At 51.5% G+C, this 25,748-nt stretch overlaps 1 protein-coding gene and 1 long non-coding RNA gene across 3 annotated transcripts in view; one reads left to right on the forward strand and one right to left on the reverse strand.

The window, feature by feature from the left end:
• Nucleotides 1-5,884, forward strand: part of LOC142256631 (uncharacterized) — a 104,237-nt gene extending 98,353 nt beyond the window's left edge. Inside the window, exon 3 of the long non-coding RNA XR_012727554.1 lies at nt 5,777-5,884. This is a non-coding gene — a long non-coding RNA (uncharacterized LOC142256631). The remainder of the gene's footprint in view (nt 1-5,776) is intronic.
• The window catches only part of KIRREL3 (kirre like nephrin family adhesion molecule 3), a 1,021,297-nt gene that overhangs the window by 438,813 nt on the left and 556,736 nt on the right, over nt 1-25,748 (reverse strand). The gene's annotated exons all lie outside the window — the stretch shown is intronic.

Genomic DNA, 25,748 nt, shown 5'->3' on the forward strand with positions numbered 1-25,748 from the left:
CTGCCGGCACGCAGCTGGTTACAGTATTCCTGCCGGCACGCAGCTGGTTACAATATTCCTGCCGGCACGCAGCTGGTTACAACATTCCTGCCGGCACGCAGCTGGTTACAATATTCCTGCCGGCACGCAGCTGGTTACAATATTCCTGCCGGCACGCAGCTGGTTACAGTATTCCTGCCGGCACGCAGCTGGTTACAGTATTCCTGCCGGCACGCAGCTGGTTACAATATTCCTGCCGGCACGCAGCTGGTTATAATATTCCTGCCGGCACGCAGCTGGTTACAATATTCCTGCCGGCACGCAGCTGGTTACAATATTCCTGCCGGCACGCAGCTGGTTATAATATTCCTGCCGGCACGCAGCTGGTTACAGTATTCCTGCCGGCACGCAGCTGGTTACAATATTCCTCCCGGCACGCAGCTGGTTACAATATTCCTGCCGGCACGCAGCTGGTTACAGTATTCCTGCCGGCACGCAGCTGGTTACAGTATTCCTGCCGGCACGCAGCTGGTTACAGTATTCCTGCCGGCACGCAGCTGGTTACAGTATTCCTGCCGGCACGCAGCTGGTTACAGTATTCCTGCCAGCACACAGCCGGTTACAGTATTCCTGCCGGCACGCAGCTGGTTACAGTATTCCTGCCAGCACACAGCCGGTTACAGTATTCCTGCCGGCACGCAGCTGGTTACAGTATTCCTGCCGGCACACAGCTGGTTACAATATTCCTCCCGGCACGCAGCTGGTTACAATAATCCTGCCGGCACACAGCTGGTTACAATATTCCTCCCGGCACGCAGCTGGTTACAATATTCCTGCCGGCACGCAGCTGGTTACAGTATTCCTGCCAGCACACAGCCGGTTACAGTATTCCTGCCGGCACGCAGCTGGTTACAGTATTCTTGCCGGCACGCAGCTGGTTACAGTATTCCTGCCGGCACGCAGCTGGTTACAGTATTCCTGCCAGCACACAGCCGGTTACAGTATTCCTGCCGGCACGCAGCTGGTTACAGTATTCCTGCCGGCACGCAGCTGGTTACAATATTCCTGCCGGCACGCAGCTGGTTACAGTATTCCTGCCGGCACACAGCTGGTTACAGTATTCCTGCCGGCACACAGCTGGTTACAATATTCCTGCCGGCACGCAGCTGGTTACAGTATTCCTGCCGGCACGCAGCTGGTTACAGTATTCCTGCCGGCACGCAGCTGGTTACAGTATTCCTGCCGGCACGCAGCTGGTTACAGTATTCCTGCCGGCACGCAGCTGGTTACAATATTCCTCCCGGCACGCAGCTGGTTACAATATTCCTGCCGGCACGCAGCTGGTTACAGTATTCCTGCCGGCACGCAGCTGGTTACAGTATTCCTGCCGGCACGCAGCTGGTTACAGTATTCCTGCCGGCATGCAGCTGGTTACAATATTCCTGCCGGCACGCAGCTGGTTACAGTATTCCTGCCGGCACGCAGCTGGTTACAGTATTCCTGCCGGCACGCAGCTGGTTACAGTATTCCTGCCGGCACGCAGCTGGTTACAGTATTCCTGCCGGCACGCAGCTGGTTACAATATTCCTGCCGGCACGCAGCTGGTTACAGTATTCCTGCCGGCACGCAGCTGGTTACAGTATTCCTGCCGGCATGCAGCTGGTTACAATATTCCTGCCGGCACGCAGCTGGTTACAGTATTCCTGCCGGCACGCAGCTGGTTACAGTATTCCTGCCGGCACGCAGCTGGTTATAGAGCTGCTGTGAGACGGATCCTGGTCCCCGGCCCCTGACCTGCGGACCCCGGCCCCTGACCTGCGGCCCCCGGCCCCTGACCTGCGGCCTCACCGCTCTCACCGGGGGGGGGGGCTGTGCTACTTCAGCTTTCAAACTTGAAATGCGATAGGGACTTGGAGACGGGTTTAAATTTCATTAATTATTTTCTTTGTGTCTTGTTGGTTTTTTTCTTCTTTCCTTTCTTCTTTTAAACAAAGAGAATTTCTTCCTTGGAACACAAAGCGTCCGGATTGTTCCCGGATTGTTCCCTTTGATTAGAAGAGAATTCATTTTGTGCGTCTGTGTCAAGGATGCTCCATTCACTTTGTCATGAAACGAACAAGAAGAAGAAATTTCCATCATGAGCCTCTCCTGTGACACGTGGAACAAAGGCTTTATTTTATAGGGCCTGCGGCATCATGAGCTGGGGTGCTGCGCCATCATGAGCGGGGGTGCTGCGGCATCATGAGCGGGGGTGCTGCGGCATCATGAGCGGGGGTGCTGCGCCATCATGAGCGGGGGTGCGGCGGCATCATGAGCGGGGGTGCGGCGGCATCATGAGCGGGGGTGCGGGGGACGAGGGGCACGGAGGCATCATGAGCAGGGGACGAGGGGACATGGCAGCATCATGAGCGGGGGCGCGGTGGCATCATGAGCGGGGCATGGGGGCGGTGGAGGTGCTGGTGGGTTATGTTTGCTTCTTTTATTAGGACTAATCTGCACGGTCGCAGGGACCAGACGCTTACTGCATTAGTGTAAAGGGACGTTCATGTATGACGAGCGCCGAGCCCTTTGGTCACTTTAAATTATGCAAGATGCGAAGTTCATCTCTCCGGACCCCGCTATAGTGTGAAAACCGCTAATATCAGCAGCCAGCAGCGCTGTACAGACGGCACATGGGTGTATAGGAAGATGAGAGCACACAGCAGCATCTATATGAACCGCTTGTATGGACTGTGTATATGGACTGTGTATATGGACTGTGTATATTGACTGTGTATATTGACTGTGTATATGGACTCTGTATATGGACTGTGTATATGGACTGTGTATATGGACTGTGTATATGGACTGTGTACAGTTAGGTCCAGAAATCTTTGGCCAGTGACACAATTTTGGCGAGTTGGGCTCTGCATGCCACCACATTGGATTTGACATGAAACCTCTACAACAGAATTCAAGTGCAGATTGTAACGTTTAATTTGAAGGTTTGAACAAAAATATCTGATAGAAATTGTAGCAATTGTCACATTTCTTTACAAACACTCCACATTTTAGGAGGTCAAAAGTAATTGGACAAATAAACCAAACCCCAAAAAAAATATTTTTATTTTCAATATTTTGTTGCGAATCCTTTGGAGGAAATCACTGCCTTAAGTCTGGAACCCATGGACATCACCAAACGCTGGGTTTCCTCCTTCTTAATGCTTTGCCAGGCCTTTACAGCCGCAGCCTTCAGGTCTTGCTTGTTTGTGGGTCTTTCCGTCTTAAGTCTGGATTTGAGCAAGTGAAATGCATGCTCAATTGGGTTAAGATCTGGTGATTGACTTGGCCATTGCAGAATGTTCCACTTTTTTGCACTCATGAACTCCTGGGTAGCTTTGGCTGTATGCTTGGGGTCATTGTCCATCTGTACTATGAAGCGCCGTCCGATCAACTTTGCGGCATTTGGCTGAATCTGGGCTGAAAGTATATCCCGGTACACTTCAGAATTCATCCGGCTACTCTTGTCTGCTGTTATGTCATCAATAAACACAAGTGACCCAGTGCCATTGAAAGCCATGCATGCCCATGCCACCACGTTGCCTCCACCATGTTTTACAGAGGATGTGGTGTGCCTTGGATCATGCGCCGTTCCCTTTCTTCTCCACACTTTTTTCTTCCCATCATTCTGGTACAGGTTGATCTTGGTCTCATCTGTCCATAGAATACTTTTCCAGAACTGAGCTGGCTTCATGAGGTGTTTTTCAGCAAATGTAACTCTGCCCTGTCTATTTTTGGAATTGATGAATGGTTTGCATCTAGATGTGAACCCTTTGTATTTACTTTCATGGAGTCTTCTCTTTACTGTTGACTTAGAGACAGATACACCTACTTCACTGAGAGTGTTCTGGACTTCAGTTGATGTTGTGAACGGGTTCTTCTTCACCAAAGAAAGTATGCGGCGATCATCCACCACTGTTGTCATCCGTGGATGCCCAGGCCTTTTTGAGTTCCCAAGCTTACCAGTCAATTCCTTTTTTCTCAGACTGTACCCGACTGTTGATTTTGCTACTCCAAGCATGTCTGCCATCTCTCTGATGGATTTTTTCTTTTTTTTCAGCCTCAGGATGTTCTGCTTCACCTCAATTGAGAGTTCCTTAGACCGCATGTTGTCTGGTCACAGCAACAGCTTCCAAATGCAAAACCACACACCTGTAATCAACCCCAGACCTTTTAACTACTTCATTGATTACAGGTTAACGAGGGAGACGCCTTCAGAGTTAATTGCAGCCCTTAGAGTCCCTTGTCCAATTACTTTTGGTCCCTTGAAAAAGAGGAGGCTATGCATTACAGAGCTATGATTCCTAAACCCTTTCTCCGATTTGGATGTGAAAACTCTCATATTGCAGCTGGGAGTGTGCACTTTCAGCCCATATTATATATAGAATTGTATTTCTGAACATGTTTTTGTAAACAGCTAAAATAACAAAACTTGTGTCACTGTCCAAATATTTCTGGACCTAACTGTATATGAACCCTGTGTATGTATCGTGTGTATGGACTGTGTGTATGGACTACGTATATAGACCGTGTGTATGGACTATGTGTATGGACCACGTATATAGACCGTGTGTATGGACTGTGTATATGGACTGTGTATATGGACTGTGTATATGAACCCTGTGTATGTATCGTGTGTATGGACTGTTTGTATGGACTATATATTAGATATGTTACCGGCAATGTGTAATAACAGGCATTCTATAGAACACCTAGGCAATGTATACAATGCCGGAAATGGGTCGTCAAAGTATGAAATAAATCAGATGTTCCTACATTTCCTAGTCATTCTATAGAACTAAATGACAACAGGCGGAGTGTAGAATACTACCGGGGTGCTCCGTGCAGAAGTAGGGGGCAGCAGCAGATCTGTGACACTGGCTCAGCTGCCCTTAGCATTAGAATGCCAGGCTAGCCTCCCGCGCTGCAACAAATAGTCAGGATCACGCTTCTGAGTCTTTGCTTTCCCTGTTGGTCATTTAGGATTTCTTCTGTCATGCTTTTGACTGTTTGTGGGCAGCATATCACACTCTGCAGAGCAGTTCCTGTCATTCTTTATAGACATTTTATGTAATGTCTATGGAAAGTATAGAATAACGCAGATATTTCACACCTTGCCTGAAAACCACAGGGATTGTGTACATTGCCTAGCCAGGTATTCTATAGAATGCCGGGTTTTCATACATTGCCTGTAACATATACACTCCTCAACAGTGTAGTATCATCACCAAGAAAGAGAAGCGCTGCTGTGCTGGAGTCGGTGCTGTGCTGGAGTCAATGCTGTGCTGGAGTCGGTGCTGTGCTGGAGTCAATGCTGTGCTGGAGTCGGTGCTGTGCTGGAGTCGGTGCTGTCACGCTCCCCAGGTCCCCTGCCTTGCTTCCCGGCTCCCCTGCCTCGCTCCCCGGCTCACCTGCCACGCTCCCCGGCTTCCCTGCCTCGCTCCCCGGCTCCTCTGTCAGGCGTCCCCCGCTCCCGGCGCCCGTTGGCAGCTCTGCTCCAGGCCGGCTCCCCTGCCTCCTGTTCACCGCTCCCTGCCCTGGCTTCTGGCACCCGGGCCTCGCGCATGCGCATTAGGGCGCGCGCGCGGTCATTGACCCTTTCTTAAAGGGCCAGTGTCCTCCAACAGGATATTGAAGGATCAGGTACTGGGTATATAGGGGGATCCTTTCCAAGTGGGCGGGGCCTGTTCTTCGTGTTTTCTAAGCTAGGAGTCAGGTTTCCTTGTGTCTGTGATATACTCACCTATCTCTCTCGTAGAGCCGCTCCTGCCTCGCCAACCGGTCCTGACGATCCCCAAACCCTGAACGGTGACGGCCTGCCATCCCGTCAGTTCCTGCCATCTCCGATCCCTCTGGTGACCCGCCTTCTCGCTCCATTGGTTCCGGACTCTGCCTGACGACATCTCGGCCTCCGAACCTGAGCTCCGTCATCCGGACTACTATCAGAGACCCCGTGGTCCCAGGGACTTCTGTACTCCACTCCTCTAAACGGACTGTCCTGCTAGTGCTCCGGCTACCGGGCACCTTGCCCTCGGTGAGGTGTTCAGCCCAGTGGATCCACCTCCTGGGTCTGCCCGTCCACCTGGCCCTAACAGGTGCTGTGCTGCGAATGATGAGAAATGGAAACATTTACAATCCCTCTGGATATATTTATACATCAGAGAATAGGGAATCACCTTCACAAATACTTAATATGAAACATGTCACAGACAGTGGCTTCTGGTGAAGACCCCGCACCCCCCATCCCGCACCCCCCATCCCGCACCCCCCATCCCGCACCCCGCACCCCCCATCCCGCACCCCCCATCCCGCACCCCGCACCCCCTATCCCGCACCCCCCATCCCACACCCCCCATCCCGCACCCCCCATCCCGCACCCGCGGTGAAACTTCTGGGGTACCCGGAGCCTGAGCTGTCTCTTCTGGGTGGATTTGCGGCTCGGAGCTCGGGGGAAGGTTCTCGCCATGATTCATGCCGGCTCCACATAAATATGGAGTTTTAATCACATAATATTCTGCCTCTTAATCAGCCGCCATCCATCGACCGCGCTCCGCCATACATCAGCCACAATAGGAGCAGATATGGCGGCACAATCTTCTCATGGCAGCTCCGCTCAGATCCATCCCCAGACTATTGATCACCCGGCGTGAATTCTTCATTGCAGCCGCACTAAATACGCGGCTTTCAGCTCCGTAACAAATGGTTTATGAGGGAGAAATGATCCTTTATGATAAAAAATTGAATGTAAAAAGGGCAACGTGTAATTACATTTCTGAGCGCTCGCAACGCGATAACAATGTTGTGTAACATTAATGTGATTGTAAATGAGCGCCGCCATCGAATGGAATCATTCATTACAAATGCAAAGAACCAGAATGATGGATCCTCGCTGCAATTAAATATTGATGAGCCGCGCTCTTATCACGGCCATTGTATGGTGAAGGAGAAGGACGTCCGGGTGAGAAGGTCCCTGCATCCACGAGCTGAGGTCGCCTGCGCTCAGCATTGTGGCCGCATCCTTCATGGCAAGGCTCATGTCTGCGGAGGAAGGACGGATACAAAGGCATGCTCTGCAGGTATACAGGCTGTATACAAGAAGGGGGGGGCTGATCACATGGAAATGGCCATCTCTGCGGAGGCAGGACGGGTACAAAGGCATGCTCTGCAGGTATACAGGCTGTATACAAGAAGGGGGGGGCTGATCACATGGAAATGGCCATCTCTGCGGAGGAAGGACACAAAGGCATGCTCTGCAGGTATACAGGCTGTATACAAGAAGGGGGGGGCTGATCACATGGAAATGGCCATCTCTGCGGAGGAAGGACACAAAGGCATGCTCTGCAGGTATACAGGCTGTATACAAGAAGGGGGGGGCTGATCACAGGGAAATGGCCATCTCTGCGGAGGAAGGACAGATACAAAGGCATACTCTGCAGGTATACAGGCTGTATACAAGAAGGGGGGGGCTGATCACAGGGAAATGGCCATCTCTGCGGAGGAAGGACACAAAGGCATACTCTGCAGGTATACAGGCTGTATACAAGAAGGGGGGGGCTGATCACAGGGAAATGGCCATCTCTGCGGAGGCAGGACGGGTACAAAGGCATACTCTGCAGGTATACAGGCTGTATACAAGAAGGGGGGGGCTGATCACAGGGAAATGGCCATCTCTGCGGAGGCAGGACGGGTACGAAGGCATACTCTGCAGGTATACAGGCTATATACAAGAAGGGGGGGGCTGATCACAGGGAAATGGCCATCTCTGCGGAGGCAGGACGGGTACGAAGGCATACTCTGCAGGTATACAGGCTATATACAAGAAGGGGGGGGCTGATCACAGGGAAATGGCCATCTCTGCGGAGGAAGGATACAAAGGCATACTCTGCAGGTATACAGGCTGTATACAAGAAGGGGGGGGGGCTGATCACAGGGAAATGGCCATCTCTGCGGAGGCAGGACGGATACAAAGGCATACTCTGCAGGTATACAGGCTGTATACAAGAAGGGGGGGGGCTGATCACAGGGAAATGGCCATCTCTGCGGAGGAAGGACACAAAGGCATACTCTGCAGGTATACAGGCTGTATACAAGAAGGGGGGGGCTGATCACAGGGAAATGGCCATCTCTGCGGAGGAAGGACAGATACAAAGGCATACTCTGCAGGTATACAGGCTGTATACAAGAAGGGGGGGGCTGATCACAGGGAAATGGCCATCTCTGCGGAGGAAGGACACAAAGGCATACTCTGCAGGTATACAGGCTGTATACTAGAAGGGGGGGGGGCTGATCACAGGGAAATGGCCATCTCTGCGGAGGAAGGATACAAAGGCATACTCTGCAGGTATACAGGCTGTATACTAGAAGGGGGGGGGCTGATCACAGGGAAATGGCCATCTCTGCGGAGGAAGGACACAAAGGCATACTCTGCAGGTATACAGGCTGTATACTAGAAGGGGGGGGGGCTGATCACAGGGAAATGGCCATCTCTGCGGAGGAAGGACACAAAGGCATACTCTGCAGGTATACAGGCTGTATACAAGAAGGGGGGGGCTGATCACAGGGAAATGGCCATCTCTGCGGAGGCAGGACGGGTACGAAGGCATACTCTGCAGGTATACAGGCTGTATACTAGAAGGGGGGGGGGCTGATCACAGGGAAATGGCCATCTCTGCGGAGGAAGGACACAAAGGCATACTCTGCAGGTATACAGGCTGTATACAAGAAGGGGGGGGCTGATCACATGGAAATGGCCATCTCTCCAGAAGAGTAACAGGAAAAACGTGCCAAGAGGCTCAGCACCACGGCCGATCTTGCAGATATACGTGCCTGCACGTATCCGATCCTACACGTATCCAATCCTGCACCTATCTGGTCCTGCACGCATCCGATCCTGCACAGATCCGGTCCTGCATGCCACCGGTCCTGTATGTATCCGATTCTGCACGTATCTGGTACTGCACCTATCTGGTACTGCACGTATCTGGTACTGCACCTATCTGGTACTGCACCTATCTAATACTGCACCTATCTGGTCCTGCACAGATCCAGTCCTGTACGCATCCGATACTGCACGCATCCAATCCTGCACGCATCCGATCCTGCACGCATCCGATCCTGCACCTATCTGGTCCTGCACGCATCCGATCCTGCACGCATCCGATCCTGCACCTATCTGGTCCTGCACGCATCCGGTCCTGCACGCATCCGATCCTGCACGTATCTGGTCCTGCACATATCTGATCCTGCACGCATCCGATCCTGCACGCCTCCGATCCTGCACATATCTGGTCCTGCACATATCTGATCCTGCACGCATCCGATCCTGCACGCCTCCGATCCTGCACGCCTCCGATCCTGCACGCATCCGATCCTGCACGCATCCAGTCCTGTACGTATCCGATCCTGCACGCATCCGGTCCTAATGAATGTCCCATACTTGCGGCTGTGCATGCAGTTGACACAACTATATAGGAACCACTTTCCCTCCCAGTGGGGTGTGAGCGGCACTGGGGAAACCAACGAGCCCAAAACATGGAAAACCCTACAGCAGATTCTAGGCGAGTGGTAAATCTGCAGCGCACAACAGCTGCGGCACAAACATCACCGCAGATTTCATTCATTGCTGTGTAATGCTGTGCACATGTCAAACACAACATCATGTACCATGATCGCGCGCTGTGTCTTCAGATGTAGCAGAGCTGAATCACCGTGGGAGCTCGTGTGGCGTTGGACCTGCAGGGCTGATCATTGGGTTAATAAAGTGGTGAAAGAGGGTGTTGTTTTGTCTTTTATTTCAAAGAAAGGATTTTTTGGTGTTTGTGTTTATTTCTTTTCACTTTACAGATTAGTGATGGGGGGTCTCATAGACGCCGCCCATTTATAATCTAGTGCTTAGTGGCAGCTGTGAGCTGACATTACCCCTTATTACCTTGATTGCCACCGCACCAGGGCAATCGGAAGAGTCGGGTAAAGCGCGGGACTGTCAGATCTAATGATGTGATACTCCTGGGTGGTTGCAGGCTGCTATTTGTAGGCTGGGGAGCCCACTGATCAGAACTCCTTCTATGTCACTAAGAAATGTCAAATGTTGTATAAAATGAGAGATTTCTATTCCTGGCAATATAACATCCGCCATTGTTTCACGCTCCTGCCGTATCACTGACCTTTCTGACATGTTGCTTTATAATTTTATAGGGAAAAAAATTTTTTTAAATTGTTAAAGGGATTATCGAGTGCGATCCTCATTGGGCTGGGCAGCTGCCGAGGGCCGGTACCAGCCACGGACATTGTGCCTATATTCTGGTGAACAGCACCCCTTCACAGGACCTGCCCCTTCACAGGACCTGCCACTTCTGATGGAGGAGGGACCCTCTCTGTCTGGAAGGCGCTGGACACCCCCTTTAATCCAAACTTTCCGTTACATTTGATTTACAGGAAACTAATAAACTCTTTTAGGTTAGACGTCCTCGCCCTCCATCCAGAGCCAGCACCGTAAAAACATGAAAACTCATTTTCCTGAAGACCAGACAAGTGCCGTCCTCCAGAACTAGTGCCCTCCACGGCCTTCCAGCTCCAGAACCAGCACCCACCACAGCTCCAGAACCAGCACCCACCCCAGCTCCAGAACCAGTGCCCACCCCAGCTCCAGTGCCCACCACAGCCTCCCAGCTCCAGAACCAGTACCCATCACAGCTCCCAGCTCCAGTGCCCACCACAGCTCCAGAACCAGTGCCCACCACGGCCTCCCAGCTCTAGAATGAGTGCCCACCACAGCTCTCAGCTCCAGAACCAGCACCCACCCCAGCTCCAGAACCAATGCCCACACAGCTCCAGGAGCAGCGCCTGCCATGGCCTCCCACCTCCAGAACCAGTGCCCACCCCAGTTCCAGAACCAGTGCCCACCCCAGCTCCAGAACCAGTGCCCACCACAGCTCCAGGAGCAGCGCCTGCCATGGCCTCCCACCTCCAGAACCAGTGCCCACCCCAGCTCCAGAACCAGTGCCCACCCCAGCTCCAGAACCAGTGCCCACCACAGCTCCAGAACCAGTGCCCACCACATCTCCCGGCTCCAGAACCAGTACCCATCACAGCTCCAGTGCCCACCACATCTCCCAGCTCCAGAACCAGTGCCCACCACATCTCCCAGCTCCAGAACCAGTACCCATCACAGCTCCATTGCCCACCACATCTCCCAGCTCCAGAACCAGTGCCCACACAGCTCCAGTGCCCACCACATCTCCCAGCTCCAGAACCAGTGCCCACCACATCTCCCAGCTCCAGAACCAGTGCCCACACAGCTCCAGTGCCCACCACATCTCCCAGCTCCAGAACCAGTGCCCACCACATCTCCCAGCTCCAGAACCAGTACCCATCACAGCTCCATTGCCCACCACATCTCCCAGCTCCAGAACCAGTGCCCACACAGCTCCAGTGCCCACCACGGCCTCCCAGCTCCAGGCGCATTGTATATTCTGGGGGAGTCTTGCTCAGACGCGCCGTCCTCCTGGGGAACATATCAATACTGAGCTGCAGTTTTTCTTGAGATTGAAAACCCTCTGAATTCGTCAATGAAAATATTCCATTTTTTTGTAAGAAGTAGAGGTAAATGTAAGTGTTTCTTCCAGCGCCGCGGATGAAGTGTTTCTCCTTCCGATAATAATACTTCAATTCCACGAAATTCTACTACTTATCTTTCTCAAAAAATGTCCCCCCGGTCCAGCTGCAGTCGCGTGTGATTGGCTCCGGAGCTGAACGCGGCTTTCTATTCCAGCCGAGTCTGGAGCCGAGAGATTTGCTCTATTCCCTCAAAAGTCATAACCGCTGTTATCAAAACTCAGAGTGAATGTGGCATAAATATAATGTACGGGTATACCACGCAATAAACCGAGGAGTATACATATATATCCCAGCGTCATAAAACCTGCACCAGAGCAATGCCCCATCCCAACCCATAATGTGAGGAGAGGAGAGGGAAGCCAAGTGTTACTGTCTGCATCAAAGCAAACAACACATTGTGCAGCGACAATACAGTGACACAAAAGAGGTAACTCCAGAGAAGCCAATGTCTACATCTGTATATTCTATATATGTTTCCTCCACAGGAACAATGTGATACAAACAACAACCGCACAGTTATCAATGTATGTACACAGTGACTCCACCAGCAGAATAGTGAGTGCAGCTCTGGAGTATAATACAGGAGGTAACTCAGGATCAGTAATGTAATGTATATACACAGTGACTGTACCAGCAGAATAGTGAGTGCAGCTCTGGAGTATAATACAGGAGGTAACTCAGGATCAGTAATGTAATGTATGTACACAGTGACTGCACCAGCAGAATAGTGAGTGCAGCTCTGGAGTATAATACAGGAGGTAACTCAGGATCAGTAATGTAATGTATGTACACAGTGACTGCACCAGCAGAATAGTGAGTGCAGCTCTGGAGTATAATACAGGAGGGAACTCAGGATCAGTAATGTAATGTATGTACACAGTGACTGCACCAGCAGAATAGTGAGTGCAGCTCTGGAGTATAATACAGGAGGTAACTCAGGATCAGTAATGTATGTGCACAGTGACTGCACCAGCAGAATAGTGAGTGCAGCTCTGGAGTATAATACAGGAGGGAACTCAGGATCAGTAATGTATGAATATTAATTGATGTGTAAATACTAATACTATATAATAAGCTCATTAGTGTGTGATCACAGGACACTGGGGGGGTGTACATTGCTATATTTTGGTTTTTCAGTGCCACCTTAGTGTCAGTGTTGGCAGCTTTATTCGCCGTCTTGTGGTGACTGATAATTTGTGACTTGCAGCTATTTACATCTTGCCATAGAGTCACAGATCCCCCTGGTACAAGCCGCTTTGTATTTTCGCTGTTTTCCCGTCGCTGGTTTCGTTCTTTGCATCTTGTGAATATTTTGTCTGATGAATTTGTGACTGACGGAGCCGATTTCCATAAGGTCAATGCTCAGCGCAGCAGCAGGGGCTTTATTTTGGGATGCTCCATTTAGGATAATTGCAGTCGTCTGCCCCCATCACTAAAGCTGATCCCCACCCGATGACATTACAATGACATCACAGACTACAACATTGCACCCCCCGGCAGCGTCAGACACCGTGCACCGAAGCCAAAAGCTGGAAATCCAATGTACTGTAACAGCAGAGAATGGGCGAGAGAGGGCAGAGCCGCAAGGTGAATATGAATAGTGTCTAGTGAGGAATGACTTACAGCCCCAGGAATGGAAGGAGCCGAGGAAAATAGAAAGGAGCTGGGGAAAATAGAAAGGAGCCGGAGAAAATGGAAAGAAGCCGGGTAAAATAAAAAGAAGCCGGGGAAAATAAAAAGGAGCCGGGGAAAATAGAAAGGAGCCGGGGAAAATAGAAAGGAGCCGGGGAAAATGGAAAGGAGCCGGGGAAAATGGAAAGGAGCCGGGGAAAATAGAAAGGAGCCGGGGAAAATGGAAAGGAGCCGGGGAAAATAAAAAGGAGCCGGGGAAAATAGAAAGGAGCCGGGGAAAATGGAAAGGAGCCGGGGAAAATGGAAAGGAGCCGGGGAAAATAGAAAGGAGCCGGGGAAAATAGAAAGGAGCCGGGGAAAATGGAAAGGAGCCGGGGAAAATAAAAAGGAGCCGGGGAAAATAGAAAGGAGCCGGGGAAAATAGAAAGGAGCCGAGGAAAATGGAAAGGAGCCGGGGAAAATAGAAAGGAGCTGGGGAAAATAGAAAGGAGCCGGGGAAAATGGAAAGAAGCCGGGGAAAATAAAAAGAAGCCGGGGAAAATAAAAAGGAGCCGGGGAAAATAGAAAGGAGCCGGGGAAAATGGAAAGGAGCCGAGGAAAATGGAAAGGAGCCGGGGAAAATAGAAAGGAGCCGGGGAAAATAGAAAGGAGCCGGGGAAAATAGAAAGGAGCCGGGGAAAATAGAAAGGAGCCGGGGAAAATGGAAAGGAGCCGGGGAAAATGGAAAGAAGCCGGGGAAAAGGAGCCGGGGAAAATGGAAAGAAGCCGGGGAAAATGGAAAGGAGCCGGGGAAAATGGAAAGAAGCCGGGGAAAATGGAAAGGAGCCGGGGAAACACGGTGTTTTCATACTGATCAGAATTCTCAATTAAACGCTGAAGTATCAGCAGCGCTCCGGACTGATATCTGCAGATAATGGGGCTATTGTCCTGCATGTGCTCTGCACTGAATGTGCATCTGTGGCGTCATCACAAGGCGGTGGAATCGCTGCCAACACTTCACATATCATCCTATTACAAGAAAACGGGGGCGGAAAACCGGACTCCGGATTACTCTGGATTATGGGCAGGGATTAGGCTGTGCGCACGACATCCCTGAACCTCTTTTAAGCAGAAGACATTTCCGAAAATTCTACTGTTTTTTCCTAAAGCTTTTTGTGATTGTTCTGTGCACTTTTTTTGAACGGTTTTAGTGTATTTTTTGGAGTATTTTACTCTGGTTTCTGGGACAACTTTTTTTACTGTTGTTTTACAAGTTCATTCTTTTGGGCAACAGGTTTTTAAAGTAGTTGTCAAGAAGGATGTGGACATACCTAAAGAAGCCAAAGAAACCCAAGAAGAACCAGAACCCTGAAGAAGCCAAAGAAACCCAAGAAAGAATAAGCACCATAAAGAAACCAACGAAACCCAAGAAAGAACTGGCACCCTGAAGAAGACACAGAAACCCAAGAAAGAACTGGCACCCTGAAGAAGCCAAACAAACCAAGAAACAACCAACACCGTAAAGAAGCCAAAGAAACCCAAGAAAGAATTGAGACCCTGAAGAAGACACAGAAAACCAAGAAAGAACTGTCAAGAAGTGGTGGAGTGAGAAATTACAGTAAATCTGACTCCGCAGAGTTTGTAGTCTGCGACCATGACACACTTCGAGCTCCAAACACAAAATCATGGAATATTATTCAGGGAGTAATGTGGGTAATTTCCCAGCAACTACAGAGGACCAAGGTGCTAATGTAGAGCTGCATTCATACAACTGCGTCTGACTGCGAGACTTACAATGCAAAGGAAATGGACGGCTTCTGTTTGTATTTGTTTATCCACGTCAACAAGAGACTCTGCAGAAATGAACAACAGTTGGCCATGGAGGAGACTTCCTTTGGTTTGCGGTTGGCCATGGAGGAGACTTCCTTTGGTTTGCGGTTGGCTATGGAGGAGACTTCCTTTGGTTTGCGGTTGGCCATGGAGACTTCCTTTGGTTTCCGGTTGGCTATGGAGGAGACTTCCTTTGGTTTCCGGTTGGCTATGGAGGAGACTTCCTTTGGTTTGCAGTTGGACACGGAGGAGACTTCCTTTGGTTTGCAGTTGGGCATGGAGGAGACTTCCTTTTGTTTGAAGTTAGGCACGGAGGAGACTTCCTTTGGTTTGCAGTTGGGCATGGAAGAGACTTCCTTTTGTTTGAAGTTAGGCACGGAGGAGACTTCCTTTGGTTTGCAGTTGGGCACGGAGGAGACTTCCTTTGGTTTGCAGTTGGGCACGGAGGAGACTTCCTTTGGTTTGCAGTTGAGCACGGAGGAGGCTTTCTTTGGTTTGCAGTTGGGCATGGAGGAGGCTTTCTTTGGTTTGCAGTTGGGCACGGAGGAGACTTCCTTTGGTTTGCAGTTGGGCATGGAGGAGGCTTTCTTTGGTTTGCAGTTGGGCACGGAGGAGACTTCCTTTGGTTTGCAGTTGGGCATGGAGGAGACTTCCTTTGGTTTGCAGTTGGGCATGGAGGAGACTTCCTTTGGTTTGCAGTTGGGCACAGAGGAGACTTTCTTTGGTTTGCAGTTGGGCATGGAGGAGACTTCCTTTGGTTTGCAGTTGGGCATGGAAGAGACTTCCTTTTGTTTGAAGTTAGGCACGGAGGAGACTTCCTTTGGTTTGCAGTTGGGCACGGAGGAGACTTCCTTTGGTTTGCAGTTGGGCACGGAGGAGACTTCCTTTGGTTTGCAGTTGAGCACGGAGGAGGCTTTCTTTGGTTTGCAGTTGGGCATGGAGGAGGCTTTCTTTGGTTTGCAGTTGGGCACGGAGGAGACTTCCTTTGGTTTGCAGTTGGGCATGGAGGAGGCTTTCTTTGGTTTGCAGTTGGGCACGGAGGAGACTTCCTTTGGTTTGCAGTTGGGCATGGAGGAGACTTCCTTTGGTTTGCAGTTGGGCATGGAGGAGACTTCCTTTGGTTTGCAGTTGGGCACAGAGGAGACTTTCTTTGGTTTGTCACATGGATCTACTAAGAAAATGAAGTGTTACGATCCCTATGAATGTGTATGGACCCGGGGCTGTCTCTAAAGCAGCATGCAGAAGAGAAACCCTCTGTGTGAATAAGCCCCAACAATAGGATTTGTGGGTAACCTTTAGGCAGTAGGAGGCTGTGACCGGGGACGGATCCAGGATGGGCTTTGATCTACAAGATCTATAGATCCGTTCTGCACACGAGATTTACTGCTGAATATTTCACAGATTGTGGCAGAGATAAAATTCCCTGGTGACATCCGGAGAGAAGGAACGAGGACGCGTTTCTACAGAAAGGATTAAATACGAGGCGCAGCCGCTTCTGCAAACTCCGGCTCCTAATGTTTTACGGCTTCTCTCTCTTTTGCTGGAGAAAATCTGTCAGAGAAGAAGTTCCTGGAATGAGGATTATGAATCTTCCCGGAGCCCAAAGAGAAAGAATAAATCCAGAACCTGGGAGATAATCGCCATTATTCACCTGTCAGACGAGCACCCCCAAAAACAGATGATCCCACATGTAGGGGGATAGTCCTGACGGATGGCGGCGCGCTGCGCTCCTCATTGCTCAGACGGAACGATGCTCCGCTCCGGGCTGTGAATCTTTCCTACGATGGCGTCAAGCTGAAGAGCCTTACAATGATGGACGCCGTTATCTGCCGCCACGAGCGGATCTGACCACCCGGCATGTCAGGAGTCTCGTCTCATCAGAGGAGCGGTCAGGAGACGCAGCGGCCAAATAATACGCAGGGAAAGACGAGGAGACGATGGCGCAGATACAGCGAGACACGGAAATATGGAGACACGGAAACACGAAGATCCAGAAACACGGAGACAAAGAGAGATGGAGACACCACTGATTGGCAGCTTTCCCTGTATAACCCCACCCAAAACACTGATTTGCAACTTTCTCTGTAGAGCCCCGCCCACAGCACTGATTGGCAGCTTTCAGTGTATAACCCCACCCACACCACTGATTGGCAGCTTTCTATAAATAGCCCTGCCCACACCACTGATTGGCAGCTGTCTCTGTATAGCCCCATCCACACCATTCATTAGCAGCTGTCTCCGTATAGCCCCATCCACACCACTGATTAGCAGCTGTCTCTGTATAGCCCCATCCACACCACTGATTAGCAGCTGTCTCTGTATAGCCCCATCCACACCACTGATTGGCAGCTTTCTCTCTATAGCCCCATCCACACCATTGATTAGCAACTGTGTCTGTATACCCCCATCCACACCACTGATTAGCAGCTGTCTCTGTATAGCCCCATCCACACCACTGATTAGCAGCTTTCTCTGTATAGCCCCATCCACACCACTGATTAGCAGCTTTCTCTGTATAGCCCCATCCACACCACTGATTAGCAGCTGTCTCTGTATAGCCCCATCCACACCACTGATTAGCAGCTTTTCTGTATAGCCCCATCCACACCACTGATTAGCAGCTGTCTCTGTATAGCCCCATCCACACCACTGATTAGCAGCTGTCTCTGTATAGCCCCATCCACACCACTGATTAGCAGCTTTCTCTGTATAGCCCCATCCACACCACTGATTAGCAGCTGTCTCTGTATAGCCCCATCCACACCACTGATTAGCAGCTGTCTCTGTATAGCCCCATCCACACCACTGATTAGCAGCTGTCTCTGTATAGCCCCATCCACACCACTGATTAGCAGCTGTCTCTGTATAGCCCCATCCACACCATTGATTAGCAGCTTTTCTGTATAGCCGCATCCACACCACTGATTAGCAGCTGTCTCTGTATAGCCCCGTCCACATCACTGATTAGCAGCTGTCTCTGTATAGCCCCGTCCACATCACTGATTGGCAGCTTTCTCTGTATAATTACAGAGATGATCACAGGATACATTGTTTATTTCGGTGCCATCCGCTGGTTCATCCGTAGTTCACAGAGGCCGGTCCCTGGCGCGGATCAATACGATTGAGTTTAGCACAGAAGAATATTTTATTTGGCTCAATCTTCTCCGGTGACGGGTGAGTGGGAGGCGATGGCTGCGCTCGATCCACAAGTGGCTGTGAGCCGAGCCCCGCAGACTCTCACCTGCACCAGTCGCCTTCATTAAGCCAGAGTTGGATTGGCGCAGAGGGTAAAGGTCGGGTAATGGCCATCGTACAGAATGGCGGGTCACGTCTGCCGCCCAGAATGGCGAGTCATGGCCGCCGCCCAGAATGGCGGGTCATGTCTGCCGCCCAGAATGGCGGCTCATGTCTGCCACACAGAATGGCGGCTCATGTCTGCCGCACAGAATGGCGGGTCATGTCTGCCACACAGAATGGCGGCTCATGTCTGAATGGCGGGTAACCTCCGCCGCAGACACCGTACTTAGGGCATTTTTCAGGCTGCACAGACTGGCGGGTAATGGCCACCGCACAGAATGGCGGGTCGTGTCCGCCGCACAGAATGGCGGGTCATGTCCACCGCACAGAATGGCGGGTCATGTCCGCCGCACAGAATGGCGGGTAATGGCCACCGCACAGAATGGCGGCTCATGTCTGCCGTACAGAATGGCGGGTAATGGCCACCGCACAGAATGGCGGGTCATGTCTGCCGTACAGAATGGCGGGTAATGGCCACCGCACAGAATGGCGGGTCATGTCTGCCGTACAGAATGGCGGGTAATGGCCACCGCACAGAATGGCGGGTCATGTCTGCCGTACAGAATGGCGGGTAATGGCCACCGCACAGAATGGCGGGTCATGTCTGCCGTACAGAATGGCGGGTAATGGCCACCGCACAGAATGGCGGGTCATGTCTGCCGTACAGAATGGCGGGTAATGGCCACCGCACAGAATGGCGGGTCATGTCTGCCGTACAGAATGGCGGGTAATGGCCACCGCACAGAATGGCGGGTAATGGCCACCGCACAGAATGGCGGGTCATGTCTGCCGTACAGAATGGCGGGTAATGGCCACCGCACAGAATGGCGGGTCATGTCTGCCGCAGACACCGCAATTAGGGCATTTTTCAGGCCGGACAGAATTGTCTCTCACTGGGATGAATGGTCTGGAAGGAGAGTAGTATGGTGGTGGTCAGGGCGGGGGAGGGCGATGTAGCCCCCGTCTCTGCCCGTTCCTCGGCTGTGAGGTGCAGTTCTCCGTCTGGTCACCAGGGGGCGCTCGCCCCCCCAGCAGGTGATGGATGAATCCGCTGCTGATATAATCCGCTGCACATGCTTCTCTATAATGGCGGATGGCTTTCGCCCATCTGTCGGGTCCATATGGATTAGATAAATTACGGGTAATGTATTTTGAGTGTTATTTTCAGCCTCGCTGTCGCATTGACGCTTTTACATAGCTGCAAGACAAACAGATAAGCAGCGCGGTACAAAACGCTCTATAGGAGCCGCTGCAGGCAGTCAGGGCCCGGCGTCAGCCCCGAGGCAGCAGACACGAGCGTGCATTTAATATAAAACAGCCACGTTCTCCAGTGCACTATCCCTGGGTGCAGCACGAATCCACGAGACATGGCCACGTGGGAATGTGGGACCCAGCGCGGTAAAGAGCATAAAATCAGCCCCAATAAAGGCCCGGATCACCGGATCTGTACAGAGAAAATCCAGGGAGCAGCCGGAATATAACAAGACCAAAAAGCCGCCATCTCTGACCTGATGAACCCAGCCCAAAGGGTTAAACTCCGATAGAACGACTGATAGCAGCGGTCTTCAGACAAAAACTCTGCAACATAACTCATTATCTGGTGCGGAAAACGAATATGATGCTGACATTTGCGGACTGGCTCTAATATTCTAGATCCAGAGCAGGGTGTACTCACTTCTGACACCTTTCATGCTCTCGGCTTATAGAAACATTGTGTCTTTATCGTTTCATCATCATTATTGCATTGTTAGTAATTAGTCTATGGCATCCTCTATTTAGTCTATTGAGCCCTCAGTATTCTATCATCAAAAAACGCCAACTCTGCCCCGATGATGTCATCATAATTACAGTGACATCACCTGCTCTGTGTATACAGTGTATACAGTGCGAGCGTTTCTTAGTTTCTTGGCATAGTGACATGTTTCTCTATGATTTTTCAGGTATACTTCGCTCATTGCGATAATGAAGCCGATAGTTTTTGCTACTTATGTGGAAAAGTCACTTTTACATCCCAAAGGAGAAGCTTGGCTGCCACAATAAGGAAAGTGACAACCTGTATTATGTCTGCAGAACAGGAGATCAGGGCCGGAGCCGGCTCCGCACATCTGCTGCCATAGACGGGCGCCACGTCTCACCGTGCATCAGAAGGGGCGATCTGTGCCCTCTGCAGTCCCAATGACCGAGCACACGGCCAATGACTATCTCTGCATCGGCCTCATAATGAAATGGATAGAAATGCAAAAGCTTCAAGTATCTCCCTGATACATTGTTAGGGTGAAGCCAAGATAAAGGACGGCGTCTTATGGACCGCAGACTCGCAAGATTCCAGATGATACTCGTCTGCTGCAGGTAAAGGAGCGTTCACATCAGTGCTAGAAGCTGCAGATAACGAGGAAGAGTCCACAATCTCAAGACATAGAAGCGACGTCCTGAAAGATTTCTTACATCACATCCAGACCATTTCCACCAAAGTGCAGAAAAGTGACCGACGAGCGCGGGGCGCGGGGCGAGATTCACCAAGATACCGCGGCTCTGGAGGAAAGATATCAATGGATCAATGCTGCAGATACTGCGGGACAAGTGTAAGATCCAATGCTGGAGGACAAGACGAGCAAGAAGACGAGACCAGTGAAAAAGAGACCAGCAAAAAAAAGAAAAGAGACCAGCAAAACAAAGACGAGCAAGAAGAAGAGACCAGCAAAACAAAGACGAGCAAGAAGAAGAGACCAGCAAAACAAAGACGAGCAAGAAGAAGAGACCAGCAAAACAAAGACGAGCAAGAAGAAGAGACCAGCGAAAAAAAGAAAAGAGACCAGCAAAACAAAGACGAGCAAGAAGAAGAGACCAGCAAAACAAAGACGAGCAAGAAGAAGAGACCAGCAAAACAAAGACGAGCAAGAAGAAGAGACCAGCGAAAAAAAGAAAAGAGACCAGCAAAAAAAAAAAAAAAAGAGACCGGAATCTCACTGGAAGACGTCTCCAAGGAAGAATAGAGGAAAATCCCTCAAACAAGAATTGAGACTTTTGGCTGCTACAAAACGCATTTACAAGCTGTGATATTTGCCAGAGGGGGTGCTACTAAACATGCAGGGTGCGCAAACTTTTGCATCAGTCCATTTCCCCTTTTTGTTCATTTAAAAATGTAAAAGATGAAAATAAATGTTTTTGGGGGGGTTTTTTTGCCTAAAATACAATGGAAATGTGTCATCTGTAACTTTCTGCCTTTTAAAAATCAATTCATCTTCCACTTACTTACCTTTTCACAAAAAGTAATTTTAATCGGGGTGCACAAACTTTTACATGCCACTGTACGTACGTTCACAGGACTTCATCTGAATGAGCATTTGGACATCACACACAACACAAAATATATGAGGATTTTGTGGCACATTCATCCGCTCATTGATGAAATCACTCGTGTGAACATGGAGTTCAGGAAAGCCATTTGCTGTCATGGCCCAGCGCCTGAAGTTCTGCGATCCTCCCAGCAGCCGGCATCCCCAGCGCCTCTTGTGCAGGCCCCGGTGCAGCTGCCACAGTCCAGCGTCTACAGCCCTGCAATCCTCCCAGCATCCCCAGTGCCTCTTCTGCAGGTCCCGGTGCAGCCGCCATGGCCCAGCGTCTACAGCCCTGCGATCCTCCCAGCAGCCGGCATCCCCAGCGCCCCTTCTGCAGGTCCCGGTGCAGCCGCCATGGCCCAGCACCTACAGCCCTGCGATCCTCCCAGCTGCCAGCATCCCCAGCGCCCCTTCTGCAGGTCCCGGTGCAGCCGCCATGGCCCAGCACCTACAGCCCTGCGATCCTCCCAGCTGCCAGCATCCCCAGCGCCCCTTCTGCAGGTCCCGGTGCAGCCGCCATGGCCCAGCACCTACAGCCCTGCGATCCTCCCAGCTGCCGGCATCCCCAGTGCCTCTTCTGCAGGCCCCGATGCAGCCACCATGGTCCAATGTCTACAGCCCTGCGATCCTCCCAGCAGCCGGCATCCCCAGCGCCTCTTCTGCAGGTCTCGATGCAGCCGCCATGGCCCAGCACCTACAGCCCTGCGATCCTCCCAGCAGCCGGCATCCCCAGCGCCTCTTGTGCAGGCCCCGGTGCAGCCGCCACAGTCCAGCGTCTACAGCCCTGCGATCCTCCCAGCAGCCGGCATCCCCAGCGCCTCTTGTGCAGGCCCCGGTGCAGCTGCCACAGTCCAGCGTCTACAGCCCTGCAATCCTCCCAGCATCCCCAGTGCCTCTTCTGCAGGTCCCGGTGCAGCCGCCATGGCCCAGCGTCTACAGCCCTGCGATCCTCCCAGCAGCCGGCATCCCCAGCGCCCCTTCTGCAGGTCCCGGTGCAGCCGCCATGGCCCAGCACCTACAGCCCTGCGATCCTCCCAGCTGCCAGCATCCCCAGCGCCCCTTCTGCAGGTCCCGGTGCAGCCGCCATGGCCCAGCACCTACAGCCCTGCGATCCTCCCAGCTGCCAGCATCCCCAGCGCCCCTTCTGCAGGTCCCGGTGCAGCCGCCATGGCCCAGCACCTACAGCCCTGCGATCCTCCCAGCTGCCGGCATCCCCAGTGCCTCTTCTGCAGGCCCCGATGCAGCCACCATGGTCCAATGTCTACAGCCCTGCGATCCTCCCAGCAGCCGGCATCCCCAGCGCCTCTTCTGCAGGTCTCGATGCAGCCGCCATGGCCCAGCACCTACAGCCCTGCGATCCTCCCAGCAGCCGGCATCCCCAGCGCCTCTTGTGCAGGCCCCGGTGCAGCCGCCACAGTCCAGCGTCTACAGCCCTGCGATCCTCCCAGCAGCCGGCATCCCCAGCGCCTCTTGTGCAGGCCCCGGTGCAGCCGCCACAGTCCAGCGTCTACAGCCCTGCGATCCTCCCAGCAGCCGGCATCCCCAGCGCCTCTTGTGCAGGCCCCGGTGCAGCCGCCACAGTCCAGTGTCTACAGCCCTGCGATCCTCCCAGCTGCCAGCATCCCCAGCGCCTCTTGTGCAGGCCCCGGTGCAGCCGCCACGGTCCAGCGTCTACAGCTCTGCGATCCTCCCATCAGCCGGCATCCCCAGTGCCTCTTGTGCAGGCCCCGGTGCAGCCACCATGGTCCAGCACCTACAGCCCTGCGATCCTCCCAGCAGCCGGCATCCCCAGCACCTCTTCTGCAGGCCCCGATGCAGCCGCCACGGTCCAATGTCTACTGCCCTTCGATCCTCCCAGCTGCCGGCATCCCCAGTGCCTCTTCTGCAGGTCTCGATGCAGCCGCCACGGTCCAATGTCTACTGTCCTGCGATCCTCCCAGCTGCCGGCATCCCCAGTGCCTCTTCTGCAGGTTCCGGTGCAGCCGCCACGGCCCAGCATCTACTGCCCTTCGATCCTCCCAGCTGCCGGCATCCCCAGTGCCTCTTCTGCAGGCTTGGCATGACATCATGGTTGTAGTGCGCCGTTCGCATAATGTTGTGCACACTATTCAGAAGAGGCGCTGGCGATGTTGCCGGTAGCAGGAGGTGTGAGGGCTCTTCTCCGGCCGCCGTGGACTTCCGACGTGGCTGTCTGACCACAGTCCTGCAAAATGTTTTGCTCTTTTCCAGTCTAGACATAAAAGTTGCCCTTTTCCTACATAAGACACTGAGGTCGGAGAAGTCGTTCATCGTCAGATACAAACAAGCTGCGGAGAATTAACCAAATCCCTCTGCCGTGCGCTCGCCGCCGCCGCCGCTCTCCAGCCCGGTGTTTTCCTTCTAATGCCACTTTAAATGAAGTGCCGGCATTATGTCCCCTAATGGGGTTGATTAGTTAAGTATTTATTATTGTTTTAACCGCTGTCTCCTAATGAATGTACCCAAGTCCCGCGTATTAGGCGGTATTAATCCGGCTATAATCCATGGTTCGTTTACACTGCGCCGCCTCTCATTGGTCCTAAGCTTATTAATGCAAATGATTTTTGTCTGAACACGACTTTCTGATTACTATAAGAAATAATTACCTTCCAGCCGCCCAGAAAGAGACGGTAACGTGGAGGGATTAATCATAGTCCATGGGCACAATCCGCTCACATTATATCTGGTGATGGCGGCGGTGGCGGCACATGACGAGCAACCGGCCCTGACCCCGAGCAAGAGCGTCTCTGTAACCGAGAGTATTACTGACTGTAACAGTGCGGAGCGGACGGGAAAGGATTAGAACATGGCTGCTAATGGCAAGGAAAACTCCGAAAATGTGGAAAGACCCTGCACAAGTGTCTCCGAGAGACCGAAACCGCTGCAACTTTATATTACAATCGCACATCATTGTCACCGACTGGAAACACAGGACGAAAACCTGTACAAAGCTCGGAAAAACCAGTACAAAGCTCAGGAAAAACCAGTACAAAGCTCAGGAAAAACCAGTACAAAGCTCGGGAAAAACCAGTACAAAGCTTGGAAAAACCAGTACAAAGCTCGGAAAAACCAGTACAAAGCTCAGGAAAAACCAGTACAAAGCTCGGAAAAACCAGTACAAAGCCCAGGAAAAAACAGCACAAAGCTCAGGAAAAACCAGTACAAAGCTCAGGAAAAACCAGTACAAAGCTCAGGAAAAACCAGTACAAAGCTCGGAAAAACCAGTACAAAGCTCGGAAAAACCAGTACAAAGCTCAGGAAAACCAGTACAAAGCTCGGGAAAAAAAACAGTATAAAGCTCAGGAAAACCAATACAATCTCAGGAAAAAAAACAGTATAAAGCTTAGGAAAAACCAGTACAAAGCTCGGAAAAACCAGTACAAAGCTCAGGAAAACCCTGTACAAAGCTCGGGAAAAAAACCAGTACAAAGCTCAGGAAAAATCAGTACAACGCTCAGAAAAACCAATACAAAGCTCAGGAAAACCAATACAATCTCAGGAAAAAAACAGTATAAGGGTATGTGCACACGTTGCTTTTTTTTCCGCGCGGAAAAAAACGCACCCTCTGGCAGAGGGGAGAATTGTAAACAATGCTTTTTGAGAAACAACGCATCGAAAACGCATGCGTTTTTCATGCGTTTTTCATGCGTTTTTCATGCGTTTTTCATGCGTTTTTTTAGGTGCGTTTTTTAAGACTTGTCAGTGATAATAAAGTTGGTTGAACACAGACCTTTGGAAAAAAAAACCTGTGATGTCATTTCTTTCTCCACATTCTGTTTGGATAAATGGGAGGGCTTGGAATGGAAGGAGCACCATTTGAATTTTGGAAAAGTTGAAATAAACTTCGCGCACCAAGCCCCTAAGGTACCTATACGTCAGAAAACCCCCACAAGTGACCCCATTTTGGAATCTGCACCCATCAAGGATTTTATTCAGGAGTATATTAAGCATTTTGAATCCACAGCTACTTCACCCAAAATGTTGCTGTAGCAACAATATTCTCACTTTTAGGCCCGCTTC

The sequence above is a fragment of the Anomaloglossus baeobatrachus genome, chromosome 11, assembly GCF_048569485.1.
Source record: "Anomaloglossus baeobatrachus isolate aAnoBae1 chromosome 11, aAnoBae1.hap1, whole genome shotgun sequence".
NCBI classification, from domain to species: Eukaryota; Metazoa; Chordata; class Amphibia; order Anura; family Aromobatidae; genus Anomaloglossus; species Anomaloglossus baeobatrachus.